This window comes from Symphalangus syndactylus, chromosome 21 (genome assembly GCF_028878055.3).
Source record: "Symphalangus syndactylus isolate Jambi chromosome 21, NHGRI_mSymSyn1-v2.1_pri, whole genome shotgun sequence".
NCBI classification, from domain to species: domain Eukaryota; kingdom Metazoa; phylum Chordata; class Mammalia; order Primates; family Hylobatidae; genus Symphalangus; species Symphalangus syndactylus.
Window position 1 is genome coordinate 60,438,658 of NC_072443.2, and position 13,723 is coordinate 60,452,380.

At 39.3% G+C, this 13,723-nt stretch overlaps 1 long non-coding RNA gene across 1 annotated transcript in view; it reads left to right on the top strand.

Annotated features, from left to right (window-relative positions):
- LOC129471116 (uncharacterized) overlaps nt 1-13,723 on the top strand; it is a 63,502-nt gene that overhangs the window by 13,270 nt on the left and 36,509 nt on the right. The window contains exon 2 of the long non-coding RNA XR_008653488.2: nt 10,498-10,574. This is a non-coding gene — a long non-coding RNA (uncharacterized lncRNA). The remainder of the gene's footprint in view (nt 1-10,497; nt 10,575-13,723) is intronic.

Here is a 13,723-nt window from a genome sequence, read left to right on the forward strand (position 1 = left end):
ACAACAACAAATAAAATGTGGCTGAGTCTGTCATCATTCAATAGGTCTTTATTTAAACTGTTTGTGCTCAGTCCGGTGCCTCTTGCTAGGTTTCCACGGAGCTTGTTTAAAACATGTCTGATTCAATTCCTCCACATCCAAACAAAAACAAAATAGAGGCTGCCCATTGAAATCTGAATGTCAGGTGGCCAAAGAATATTTTTAGCATAAATATGTCCCAAGCAATTATTTATAATATGAAATTCAAATTTAATTGAACCTCCTGTATTTTATCTGGATCCAGGGGATGAGGGGAAGAGAAGGATAGTTAGCTGGCTGCATCAGTGTGGAAAGTGGCAGGGATCTGGGGGAGTCTGTGGTTCCTTCTACCAACTTTCAACCAATCCCTTTTTGGCCCAACTCTTCACCCCAACCCTCATAGCACATGGTGCAGACAAATCTTCTGCCCCTTCTGGAATTCTACAAGGGAGCTTGGCTTCCTCTCATTGGCATGGCCCTCTGTGAACTTTCAGCATTCAGATTTCCTGTGCTGTTACCCTATTTTATTTCATCCAAGATGCAGTCAATTATAGAATACATTATTCATTATCTAATAAATAATTTAGAAGGAAAAATGCTGCCAATTACAACTGTAAGATACGACCAATTGTAAGAGCCATTCTGATTTCAGAAACATTAAAATGTTACAAGGATGCATGTTTTAGAACTGATGAAATATGCCAATTCCTCCATTGTCTCCCACTCTTGCCAAAATAAATTAACATCTCTTATTTACTATTATCTCTTGTTTCATCTTTGTTGCCCTTTTAGATTCTTCTCTTTTTCTGAAAGTCTATATTTTTTTCTCATTTTAGAGGAATCTCAGGGGATAGTAGAGTTTTATGCATGTGGTTATTCTTCTTTCTCTACTGTTTAATCGAATGGAAATTTTAGATCAATCTGTGGTTTGGTATAAGGAGGGATGAGCTCTGGTGACATGTTTCCTTCTATTCCTACCAGATGTGTGGCAGCACTGGGGAGAGGACAGCATGCCAAGATTGCCCGCCCGGGCCTGCTCCAGCCTCAGTCAGCCACAGCCAAGCCCCCTCTAGATAACACAGCTCTGGCCACAGCTGATATAGCCTAGAGAATAATTTACTCCCACCCCTCTGTGCTGAGTCGCTGTAACTATTTCAGGCAGAACAGAACCTATAAGGTGTGAGCAGATCATTTTAAAGGGCAGGACGTCAGGTGATGAGCCCCCATACCAAGCCACACAGCAGGGATGTCAGGAGCAATTTATCTTGCTCTATTCTTTATGTACGTCTCCCAAAATCTCAGCTTTTGGAGTTCTCTTTTTATCCTTGCAACTCGTCTCTTCCATCCTGCTTGGGGTTTCTCTTATTTTCTTTCCCTGAGTTGGACTTTTGTTTTCTCTCTTTCATTCATTCAACTATGTACCCTGGGACTGTTCTTGGCACTGGGAACACAGCAGTGACCAAAACAGGCAACAATCACCACTCACAGGGAGCTTGTATTCAGGAGTGACAGGGAGACAGAATAAAAGGGTAAAGTATATGATATGTTAGAAAGTGATCAGTGCTATGGGAAAAAAAAGCCTTCAATAAGAGTGGGCAGGTCAGGAGGCATGGGATTCCTATTTTAAACAGGGTGGTCTGGGAAATTCTCATCAAGCGGAGACCTTTGAGGAAAGGCCTGGAGGAGTGAGGGAGTGAGCCAGGTGATCACCTGGGGAGTGAGAGGGCAGCATTCCAGGCAGAAGGAACAGCAAATACAACTGCCCTGGGGCAGAAACATGCAGGGAAAGTCAAGGAAGAGCCTGGGCAGCATGGGTGGGAGGGGCAGGCAAAGGGCAGAGTGATAGGGAGGGGATGAGGGTGGGGTGTCCTGATCAGGTAGGGCTGAGTCATTATTGTAATGTTTTCTAGGGTTTCTCCTTGAAGGGATGTGAGCAGCCCCATGCCTCCACCTCTACATCTCCCCCTCCTCCCAGATGAATGTGAGCTAACCTGTATCTTCTCAGGACCCTATGCAGGCCACGTGCACTTTCTCTCACTTTCTAAAAATCCTCCTCATTTCTAAAGTTTCCTTTGAAAAACTCAGCCCGATGTCATCACTTCCCACGCCTCAAGATCCTCCCTCTCAGGCCAAACCCAGTCCCTTCCTCGGGGAATGACTCCAATTTTGAAACCTAAATTTATGTCTCTGTGAACACCTCAAGGACTGAGAATCATAAAAACCTCGTACAGTGTTCTCACTGTTTAATTTTCAGCTCAGGGATTTAATCTGACAAATTACCTTTTATCTCATTTACGGTGACTAAGATTCACCAACTTTCCCTTGAACTAAAGGATAAGGTGAAATACTACATTGGGGAGGAATGAGAAGTTAAATTAGTTCCTAGGGTGCAATTATTAACGGCAAATATAAGGTAATCATCTAGCAAGTGCCAAGTATAACCCCAGCACTTGGAGAAGTTGATCAATAAATGTAGCATATGTTATCTTCCAGCATTGCCGGTGTAATAAAAAAAACATTTTAAGGTTCTCTCAAGGTTGAAAGAGAGCTCAGAGAATCTTCTCTTAATCATATTCAACAACTAGAATCATAAAACAAAGCACCCAGCTATCATGTCTTGCTAAGAAGCAGTGTCAAAGGGTCTAATTTAATCATTTAGTGCTATTAAGTAGAAATTAGGTTTCCATGGAGGCACTGGCTTTAGACTTGGCAGGATTCTGATCCTCATTTGCTCATCTTTTTCCTCTATAGAAAACAGAATGATAATCATCATACTCTTTTCTAGTTTCCAAAGCTGCACACCTGGGTGATGGCCTGTCAGGTCCAGGTGCTTCTGAGAGGGGATTTATTTTATCTGGCTGTGGAAACATGAGACAAAATGAAATGAATCTCAGATTTATTATTGGCATGGGTTAGGGGTCTGAAATTAGGAGTCTGAAGCTCCAGGTTATTCTGTTCGTTCACCTTACAGCAAGATCAAATGAATCATGTAGCTGAATGCACTTGGAAGAAGCAGCAGTATCACTGACTATTTTATATTTTTGACCCCCCCAACACAGAGACACATCCCCATTCTACTCTGAGTGGGAAAAGAATGGGTTTCTTTCCCGTTTGGTCATTCTCTGCTATGGATCTTGTTTCCAAAGCCAGAGTTTATTGAAGCTGGAGGGAGAACAGACTCCCCTACGCCTCTACCTTGGCATCCCAGGTCTGAGTCTCAAGCTGCGCTCTCCTCTTAACTGCTATAACTTCCAGAGAATCCTGCTGCTGCTACAGAGAAGGTGATTGCGTTAATTGCCAGTGTTCACCTCATCCTGCAGCACACGGGAATGCTGCCAAGTTAACAACGGACCACGTGCGGCTGTGGCCAACCAAACCTTACTAGATGGTCTGCCTTTTCCTAGCCCTCCCCATGTCTTGGAATGCAAGCGTTTGCTCTTAGGCTCGCATGGCCACTCAATTCAAACACTAATTGGATGACCCTGTGCAGATGTTTAGAAGAGAAAGGCAGGGAAGCTAGCTCAAGTTTGACCAGGAAAACGTAAATCATTTAATGTGCTTCCCTTTGCAGTATTATATAAATTTTCATTTACTTAACAAATGTTTAATAAGCACCTACTATGTGCCATTAGTACAATGTGGCATTGTACTAGGTACTGAAGAAAAACATAAATATTTTAAAAATCTTCCTTGTCTGAGATAATTTGTAACAGCTACATATTTCTAAAAATTCAATGGGCATTTTCAGAAGGAAGCTCTAAGTACTCAAGTCCAGCTTATGTTGATATAGTTATAAAATATTGGGTCTAGAAGGAGATTCAGTCTCAGGATTCTTGTCCAGCTTCTCATTCAACCCTTTTATATTACTTTAAGTGGTCAGTCCTTTTTTTTTTTGTGCACATATCTATGAATAAGATGCTCCTATAATAGCTGCTGCATTTTTAGAAATCTGGAATTTCTTGAAAGAATCTCTTTTGCTTGAGCTGAACTTAAGTCCTTCTTACAGCATTTGTTTCTCCTTTCTGGGCCAATATGGAACAATTCTGCTGTAGCTTATAATTTTATATAAGCTGCCTTTATATCTAAAGTCAGAATTTTCATCCATAGTGGTACTCTTAACACTAAGCACCTCTTCTCTCCTTGATTCCTTTAATTCCTGCTCCATCTTTCTAGTCACTTCCTGATGTCTGCTTTCATAGCCATATTCATACCGACTAGTAGGCAGGGAAAGGAAGCTAATGAAATTTAAATAAATCATCTGTTCTCCTTGAGGATTTTCACTATATTCTATTTATTTATACCGTGCCAGATATCATGAGATCTGGACACTGTAAGGAAACTCAGAAGTAATGTTGCCCAACACAGTAATTTTTCAGGAGGGAAACTGAGGCCCAGAGAGGAAGTGTCTTGCCTGAGACCAGACAGATGACAAAGATGACAGTGGTAAACTGAGAACCAAACCCATGTCCCCTGACTGCCAGCTAAGTGTTCTTTCCATGGTAACATGTCATTGCTCCACCTGCCTCTTGGTACTAGGTGCTAGCCACGTACAGAGTTTCTGTCAACCTTAAATTTAGAAACTACGATTATGTATAGAGTTTATCTGAGCAAAAAGCTGAGAATAGCCACTCAGGAAACACAGACTCCAAAGGAATAAAGTCAGTGCTCCAAAGCAGGTAAGTTAAGGTTTCATTTATATAGGCAGAAGCAGAGTTTATAAGGGTTAAAATATTCTCCATGCAAGGTCAGTACATATATTATAATGATTTAATTGGTTACAGCTTGCTGTAGCTCAAGGAAGATTGCTGTGACATTCCATAATAGGGGGTTCATGATCTCCAGGGGTCTTATCTTTGGCACTATTTGGTCTTTCCTAATTATTTACAAGAAAAAGCTAAAGTTGCAGCTAACTGCTATGTGACTCAGGCCACATAGCCACATTCCTCTCAGGGCTCAAAATAGTTTAAAGTTCCAACACCTTCAGGTTTAAATTATTTAATTTTACATTCCCCTTATAAATTGGACCAAACAGTGTTCCTCACTAATGAGGGTTTATCTTTCTCTGAGAAGCACTTCATAAGGGATGCATTTGGAGCATCAAGGAGGAAGTTGACCCCTTAGATCAGCCCTACCAACCCCAGAGTTTTATAGACAGCAAGATGGCACAGCCAGGTCCCTCCCTCCTCTCTCACTGCCATGTACCAGAGGTTGGCAAGCTTCGAGAACAGCCCGTAGCCTGCTCTTATAAATAAAGTTTTGTAGGAACACAGCCATGCCCATTCACTTACATATTATCTATGCCTGCTTTTTTTATTTGAAATAGATCAAGTAGTTTCCATGGAAACCATATATCCTTCAGAGCAGAACATTTTTACTATCTGGCTCTTTATAGAAATAGTTTACTGACCACTGCCATACAGAGGTATGAATTCTAAGAGTGATTCTGATAACAATCCTCACAGTTTTGCTAATATACCATGAGATCTCTTTACTTGACTCTATCAAGATGTTTATGGGTAATGTTGATTTAATTGTACACTTTAAATCAATACATGGTGTGAAAAGGTGCCAAAAATCCAGTTTAGGTACAAAGAATATATATGCTGTGACATCATTTATGTACATTATAGAGAAGCAGTAATCAATGCTGTATCTTATTTATAGATACATATAAATTTAGTAAAAGTACAAAAATATGCACAATAATGATAATCACCAACTTTAGAGCTCTGGTACCTACACATAGGTGGGGGCAGGGCAAGAAAGAGTGGGAAGAAAGACATAGCTTCAATTTGTAACAAAAAATAAAAGAGTTTTGGAGAAATACAATGGAATGCTAATATTGGCTCCATTTGGCCTTTGAATACTTGGGAGTCTTGTGTCATTTTCTATATTTGTTGTATGTTTTATATATATTTATATATATATTTATGTATATTACATATATTGAAACTCAAAGTGAAGACAGGCAGGCTTGAGTAAGTCATTTAGAGTCTCTGCATTTTAGAGAAAACCCTTAAGTAGGAGGATTTCCAAAGTCTTTGGCAAAGTGTTTTGTTCCTCTGTGGAACACAGGGTAATGGGGGCAACAGGCATCACATTAACAGAGAGCAAGTTTCCATTAAGACATTCTGGCCAGATGTGGTGGCTCACACCTGTAATCACAGCACTTTGGGAGGCCTAGGTGGGTGGATCATTTGAGGTCAGGAGGTCGAGACCAGATTGGACAACATGACGAAACCTTGCCTCTACTAAAAATGCAAAAATTAGCCTGCTGTGGTGGTGCATGCCTGTAGTCCCAGCTACTCGGGAGGCTGAGGCAGGAGAATCACTTGAACTCAGGAGGCAGAGGTTGCAATGTGCCGAGATTGCATCACTGCACTCCAGCCTGGGTGACTAAGCAAGACTCTGTCTCAAAAAAAAAAAAAAAAAAAAAAAGGGCATTCTGTTTTCTGTACTTAATGCTCTGCTCTGTACTCTAAATCCAGGCACACCTTGGAAATACTGCGAGTTTGGTTCCAACCAATCAGTAAAGCAAATATTCAATACTTGCATGTGACACAATTTTTTTGGCTTCCTAGTAGATACAAAACTTATACTTACACTATACTGTAGTCTAATAAGTGTGCAATGGCATTATGTCTAAAATTCTTTAAAAAAAGACTTCATGGCTGATCAGGGCAGTGGTTGCTAAAAGGTGGGGTGACTGTGGCAATTTCTTAAAATAAGACAATGAAGTCTGCCACATTGATTGATTCTTTCTTTCACAAAAGATTTCTCATGCAGTGCTATTTGATTACATTTTACCCACAGTAGAACTACTTTCAAAGCTGGAGTCAATGCTCTTAAAACCTGCCACTCCTTTATCAACTAGGTTTATGTGCCATTCTAAATCCTTTGTTGTCATTTCAATAATGTTCATAGCATCTTCACGAGGAGTAAATTCTATCTCAAGAAACCACTTTCTTTGCTCATCCACAAGAAGCAACTTTTTATTCATTTGAGTTTAATCATGATATTGTAGCAATTCAGTCACATCTTCATGCTCCCTTTCTAATTCTAATTCTCTCGTTATTTGGAACACCTATCCCCTCCACTGAAGTCTTGAACTCCTCAAAGTCACCCATAAAAGTTGGAATCGACATATTTTAAACTCCTGCTTATGTGGATAGTTTGATCCCCTCCCATGAATCATGAATGCTCTTAATGGCAACTAGAATGTTGAATGCATTCCAGGAGGTTTTCAACTTACTTTTTTCTGGATTTATCAGAGGAATTACTATCTATGTAGCCTTATGAGATGTATTTCTTAAATAATAACTTCATTGTCAAAATTACCATTTGATCCATGGGCTGAAGAATGGATCAAAGAGTAATTTTGTGTTAGCAGGCATAAAAACAACATTAATATCCTTGTACATCTCCATCCGAGTTCTTGGGTGACCAGATATATGGTCAATAAGCAGTACTATTTTGCAAGAAATCTCTTTTTCTGAGAAGTAAGTCTCAACAGTGGGTATAAAAAAGTATTTAGCAAGCTATGTTGTAAACAGATGTGCTTTCATCCAGGTTTTGTTGTCCCATTTCTAGAGCACAGGCAGAGTAGATTTTGGATTCTTAGGGTGGTAAATGAATAATGACTTCAACTAAAAATAAGCAGCTGCATTAGCCCCAACACAAGAATCATCAAAGCCAGGCACTGACTTTTCCTCTCTTGCTATGAAAGTCCTAGATGGCATCTTCTAATATAAGTCTGTTTTATCTACACTGAAAATCTGTTGTTTCAGGTAGCCACTTTCATCGATTATCTTCACTAGATCTTCTCTGAAAAACTTTCTACAGCTTCCAAGTTAGCACTTGCTGCTTCACCTTGCACTTTTATGTTGTGGAGACAGATTCTTTCCTTAAATCTTGTGAACCAACCTCTGCTAGCTCCAACTTTTCTTCTGCAGCTTACTCACCTCTCTCAGCCTTCATAGAATTGAAACTGAAGAGAGTTAGGGCCTTGCTCTGGATTAGATTTTGCCTTAAGGGAATGTTGTGGCTGGTTTGATCTTCTATCCAGACCACTCAAACTTTCTCCGTATCAGCAATGTGTGCTTTGCTTTTTTATCATTTGTGTGCTCACTGGAGTAGCAGTTTTAATTTCCTTGAAGAACTTTTCCTTTTATTCACAACTTGGCTGTTTGGTGCAGGAGGTTTAACTTTATGCCTGCCTCGGCTTATGACATGTCTTCCTCGGTAAATTTAATCATTTCTAGCTTTTGATTTAAAATGAGAGATGTGAGACTCCGTCTTTCACTCGAACACTTAGAAGCCATTGTAGGGTTATTAATTGGCTTAACTTCACTATTGTTCATTGTGTCTCAGAGAATAGGGAAATCTGAGGAGAGGGAGAGAGACAGGAGAATGGGTGGTTGGTGGCAGAGTCAGAACACACATAATATTTATTGATTAAATTTGCCATTTTATATGGACATGGTTCATCGTTTCCAAAAACAATTATAACTGTAACATCAAAGAATACTGATCACAGATAACCATAATAGATATAATAATAAGAAAAAGGTTGAAATAATGTGACAATTACCAAAATAACAATTACACAGAGACATGAAGTAAGCACATGCTGTTTGAAAAATAGTGCCAAAAGACTTGCTCAATACAAGGTTACCACAAACCTTCCATTTGTAAAAAGTGCAGTATCTGAGAAGATCAGTAAAGTGACATGCAACAAAATGAAGTATGCCTGTACACACCCAATTACATACTCCTTTACATTATTCATTACAGCATTTGAAACTCCACTACTGTTTCTCAACCCAACTATAGGTATTACCGCAAACAGTTTTTGATCGTATCTTTTGTCTCCTTCTATACACCTATAAAGCAATGAACACATCTCTTCTGCATAGTAAGCTCATATTTTATGAATTATTCTAGGGCCTTCATTTTTCTTGGAGATAATTCTAATTAAGTCTGCCTCTTTCCATAAAATGATTCAATAGCATTTCATATAAATCAAAAAAGAATATTTCTTCATAGTGCAGCACCAGGACAATTTTCTATCAGCCTTAAAAGTTTTCAGGAATGAAAACTCTGAAACACATTGCTATTCCATTACCTAACCCCTGGCATTGCATTGGTTACATAGCTGGAGGCAGTCGAAGTTTAATGTACATAATTACAATACACCATTTTCTATATTGCAAGATTTCCTTGTTATAAAAACATACTCAAAACTCATCTTAATCATTTTCCTATTTCCCAAGAGAGTTCAAAAAGTTTAATAGCTTCTAAGCAAGTGTCTGAGAAAGTTTGTTTCAAAATGATCACACCAGTACTTCTTCACTGTGATAGGTGTGACTTTTTTGGATCTAAATTGAGGTGGAGGTATGATTGAAGAGAAGTTAGAAAATTCACAGTTAAACCAAATAGAAAGGGCCAAAGCAATTCCCTGTTCTTTGTAAAATGAAGCTCCAAAGGTATTAATTTAAACAACAAAATATCTCCCCCAAATTAATTGAGAATAAGGCTGGATCTAGCCCAGTGGTGGTTGCCTAGCAACAAAGGTATGTGTTAGGAAAAGGATGGGGGTACTTCAGACATTGGGTATCACTTCAGGCATTGAGTTTCCTTGAAAGATGTGAAGAAAACTGTGTGCTCTTTTGAAATTGTCTATATAAAGATGCCTATGATCCATACCACATGCTAGGACACTCTTCCTCTCTTTAAGTCAGATTCAACATTAAAAATTCAGCTCAGTTGCCACCTCTCCCATGAAGCTTTCCCTGGCTATCCCCAAGGACCCTCAGACTCTGAACCATGTCTGCTTCCTCTGTGCTCCCTCGCCCTCTGCATTTCACTACCTTTGCACTTCTTTAAATATTTGGTAGAATTCAGCAGTGAAGCCATTGGGTCCTGGGCTTTTCTTTTCTGAGAGACCTTTTTATTATGGCTTCAATCTCATTACCTGTTATTGGTCTGGTCAGGTTTTGGATTTATTCACAGCTCAACCTTGGTAGGCCGTATGTGTCTAGGAATTTGTCCACTTCTTGCTGGCACTTATCATGGTGTCCATCATTTATCATGAAATCATTAGCTTGTCCATCTCTCTGTTAATGTGCCCAACCAGATTATAGTTAGGGACTGTCCCTTGCTTTTGTTTGTATCTCACATGCATAATCTCATGGTTTGTACTCTGTAGATGCCTTAACATTGTTTGTTGAGTGGATGGGTGGATGGATGATGAAGAAGTAAATGAACTAATGAATGAATTAGAAAATCAATCAGGCTTCAATAAGAATATGATCTATAATCGTGGCTGTATTGAGGACTCTAATATGTGTAAATGTAATGGAATAACTCCAATACGTACCGCTGTGAGGGATTTTGTGATAAGCCTGTCTGAAGTCATGTTTGGAAAAGTTTATTTGAATTAAGTTGCCTTTTCCCTATTTTCTGTTCTCTGCCCTACAGGCTGCCTGAGCAATTGTGTCTGGTTCGTGAAGTGAGTTCCCATTATCATCTGATTGGCCCTGATCTCACATCCCAAGGTAGGCATGCCTGCCTGCTTCTCCCTGCTTATTGGGCTTTGCCTGTGGCTTATTGCTCTGTTTATTATAACTCAACTGCTGCCTCTCCCCTTTCATTTTGATGTGAACTATTCTTCATCTCAGGTTGGCACAAGGAAGTTTTCTTGCTGGTACTCTTGAATCCCTGTAGCTGTTAACATCTTTATTTATGACTGTAATAACCTTAGAACTCCCCTGGATAATCCTCAAAAAGGACATTATACATGGGGCTATTTTCTGAGGTACAGAGCTGTAAAGGGAGCTAATTTCTCATATCCAAGTCTTCATATCCAAGATTTTGAAGGCATTTTGCCTTAATAAGAGTTCTGGCAGGAAGCAGATGACACACAAGCTGTGTAGTTTCAAGAGCACTTTAGAAAGGGATCCTTTACCATGTTATGGTCAGAATGTGGGAACACCAAAAGAGTTTGGGTACTACCTTGGGGCTAGAAATAGGCTGGGTCTGAATGGGGAAGGAAAAGGAATAGTTACTAAAACCTAAAGAAAAATAAATGGAGAGAAAGAATGAGAGCTGTGAGGAGGGATGCCAGGGTGGAAGGAGCATGTGCTTTGTTAAAACCCATGGAGACTCTAGGGAATGCATGGCCTAAACATGCTTTCCTCCACCCCTCTGGTCTCCTGCTAATGTGCTCCAATGGCCAACCCCACTGGAAGTGGCCCCACTGGCCAGCCTCTTGGGGAACAGAGAAGGGTGAAAAGCAGTGGAAATAGGATCTGGAAGCGGAAGTGGAAGATACACTGTACAGCCCCCAGAATAAATGCAAAGATAATGGTGCCTGTGCATGGGAGGCATGTGTCCAATGACATCACTCCAAACTAATTTTGGGGAAAGTATGTTGATATTTCCTTAGGCATTTTTAATTGCTTCTGAAAATTTTTTGTTATCTTGTTCCTAACTGGCATTTGATCTTTACTAATTTGCCCTCTTAAAGACTATAACCCTCTACAAAAACAAACACAAACACCCTTTAGCTTCCTGTTACCTCAAGGATAATGTATAACCTGAGTGTGTTGTTGAGCTTTCTGCTTTAGCTGGTTTGCCAACAAATCAAGGTTCTTTGTGCATGCCAGGTTACAAATATGGATCCAATGGCTTTTCTATCAGTACAGCTAAGAAATTTAAAACCAGAATAAGCAAAAAACTTTAAGGCTCTAGAGATTTACTTCATAACTTGCTTTAATTAAAGTCCATTCCTATATTAAAAAGAGACATATTTCTGATTTAATATTTTTCCCTATTTTTCTCTTAAGGAGGGCATCTATAACATTTTTTTAATAATTGAAAGTATTAGATGGGTTTCAAATCGTTTGCTCTATCATTATTTCTTTGAAATCATTCTTTCCTGTGCATACCTAGTTTAGAATCTCCTGTATGTGAGCCTGCTGATTTGTAAAAGAAATTAACGATCATGAGCTTATTTTGAAATTCAAGGAGTTAAACTGATGTAAAGGAGTTAGAGTGCTGCCTCGGATGGAGCAAGTACTCAATATGTAGTCCCCATTGTTTGTGGACCTTCTTGTATCATGTTCTTATAAGAACATGGAGATCAGTAGACTATTCCAATAGTAGTATTCAAAAAGATTAGACCAACTAGTAGGCTGATTTCTTAGGGGACAAATATGAGGTTTTACTCCAGAAGCTTCAGTCTTTGGGAGTCTTTCCCTTGGGAGCTAAATGATGGATATTTGGAATACTACAAAGCAGAATAACAAATATTTGCTTTTCCTTTCTTTTTTTGTGATTGTCCTGAGCCAGAAGAAGTAACAAATTATATGGCCATTTTGCTATTCTCTGGCTATTCTTTTGTGTATCTTGCCTTATTCAGTTATGCCTTATAAATTTTAAAATGTGATCAAAGTCTCCATACTGTGATATTCCTGAGTCCAAGAAACATAAACATGAAAAATCTAGTGGAAGCCTGTATTAGCTAGGATTCAGTTTAGCCACATACTTTCTAAAAAACATCAAATAGCAATGGGTTAAATAAGACAAAAAAATTGTATTTTCTCTCATATACAAGATGTCCAGTTGTGGGCATTCCAGGGGTGGTATGGTAGCTCCACATTTATCAAGGACCCAGGAGTGTTCTCTGTTTCTGCTCCTCTATCCTTAGTATGACCCTCATCTTAGAGGTCACCTTATGGTCATGAGATGCCTATTGTAGCTTCAGCCATCATGTTCAGTTGAAAGGAGTAACGGGCAAACAGTGTGGTTTCACACTGAGTGAGCCCCCTTTAAAGTGCTTTTTAAGAAGCCCCACACTTCTGCAACTTTTGCCTACTATCCCCAGGGAAGACAGGAAATACAGGTTTTATCTAGAGTTTGTCAAAAAGCCATTCACAATGTGGAGGTGTATCCACACCATCTTTGTAAGCTGACCAGGTTTGAGCTATACTTGCAGTTATTTTACATAGTTGTGGGCAAACTGCACTACGTGAGCTAAGGAATCAGACCAATCTGTGTTTGAATCCTGGTTCTCTCTGACCTTTACTATCTGGATGTCCTTGAGCAAGTCAGGTTAACTTCTCTGAGGCTTAATTTTATCAGGTCAAATGAAGATAGTAAGAGAGCCTACTTAGGGCAGTGGTAAGGACTGAAAGAGCATATATATACAAGTTGTAACCTGATTAATAATTTTCAAAATGTGTACTTGTAATTTTATTTCTTTTAATTATGGTCAAACATTGTGCCAGCCTCAAAAAATGATATTTGAAAGCTGGCAACACAGCAAGCTTTCAAGGTATCTACAATTAATAAATCACAAACTTGAAGAGGCTAAGTAACTTGACCAAGCTTACGCAGAACTGAAATACACTCCCCTCCCTCAATAAACAACAAAAATAAAGCCCAGTCCTTTCTGACTTGAACAATTGCCCTTTTTCTTTCCAAAGTACACTGTCTCTTTCAAACTCAGGTTGCAGTTGGCTACATAATATATACAGGTTTATGTAGTAACAAACTGGGTTCTAATCGCATTTTACGTCACTGGTTGAATTCACTCAGCAACTATGGAGAACTTCCAGAGATGGGGAATTAGGGCTTCAAGTCAAGACTTTGGGCTGGCTATGTCCTGGAAAAAGAAGCAGACCCTGCTATAGCAAAAAAAAAA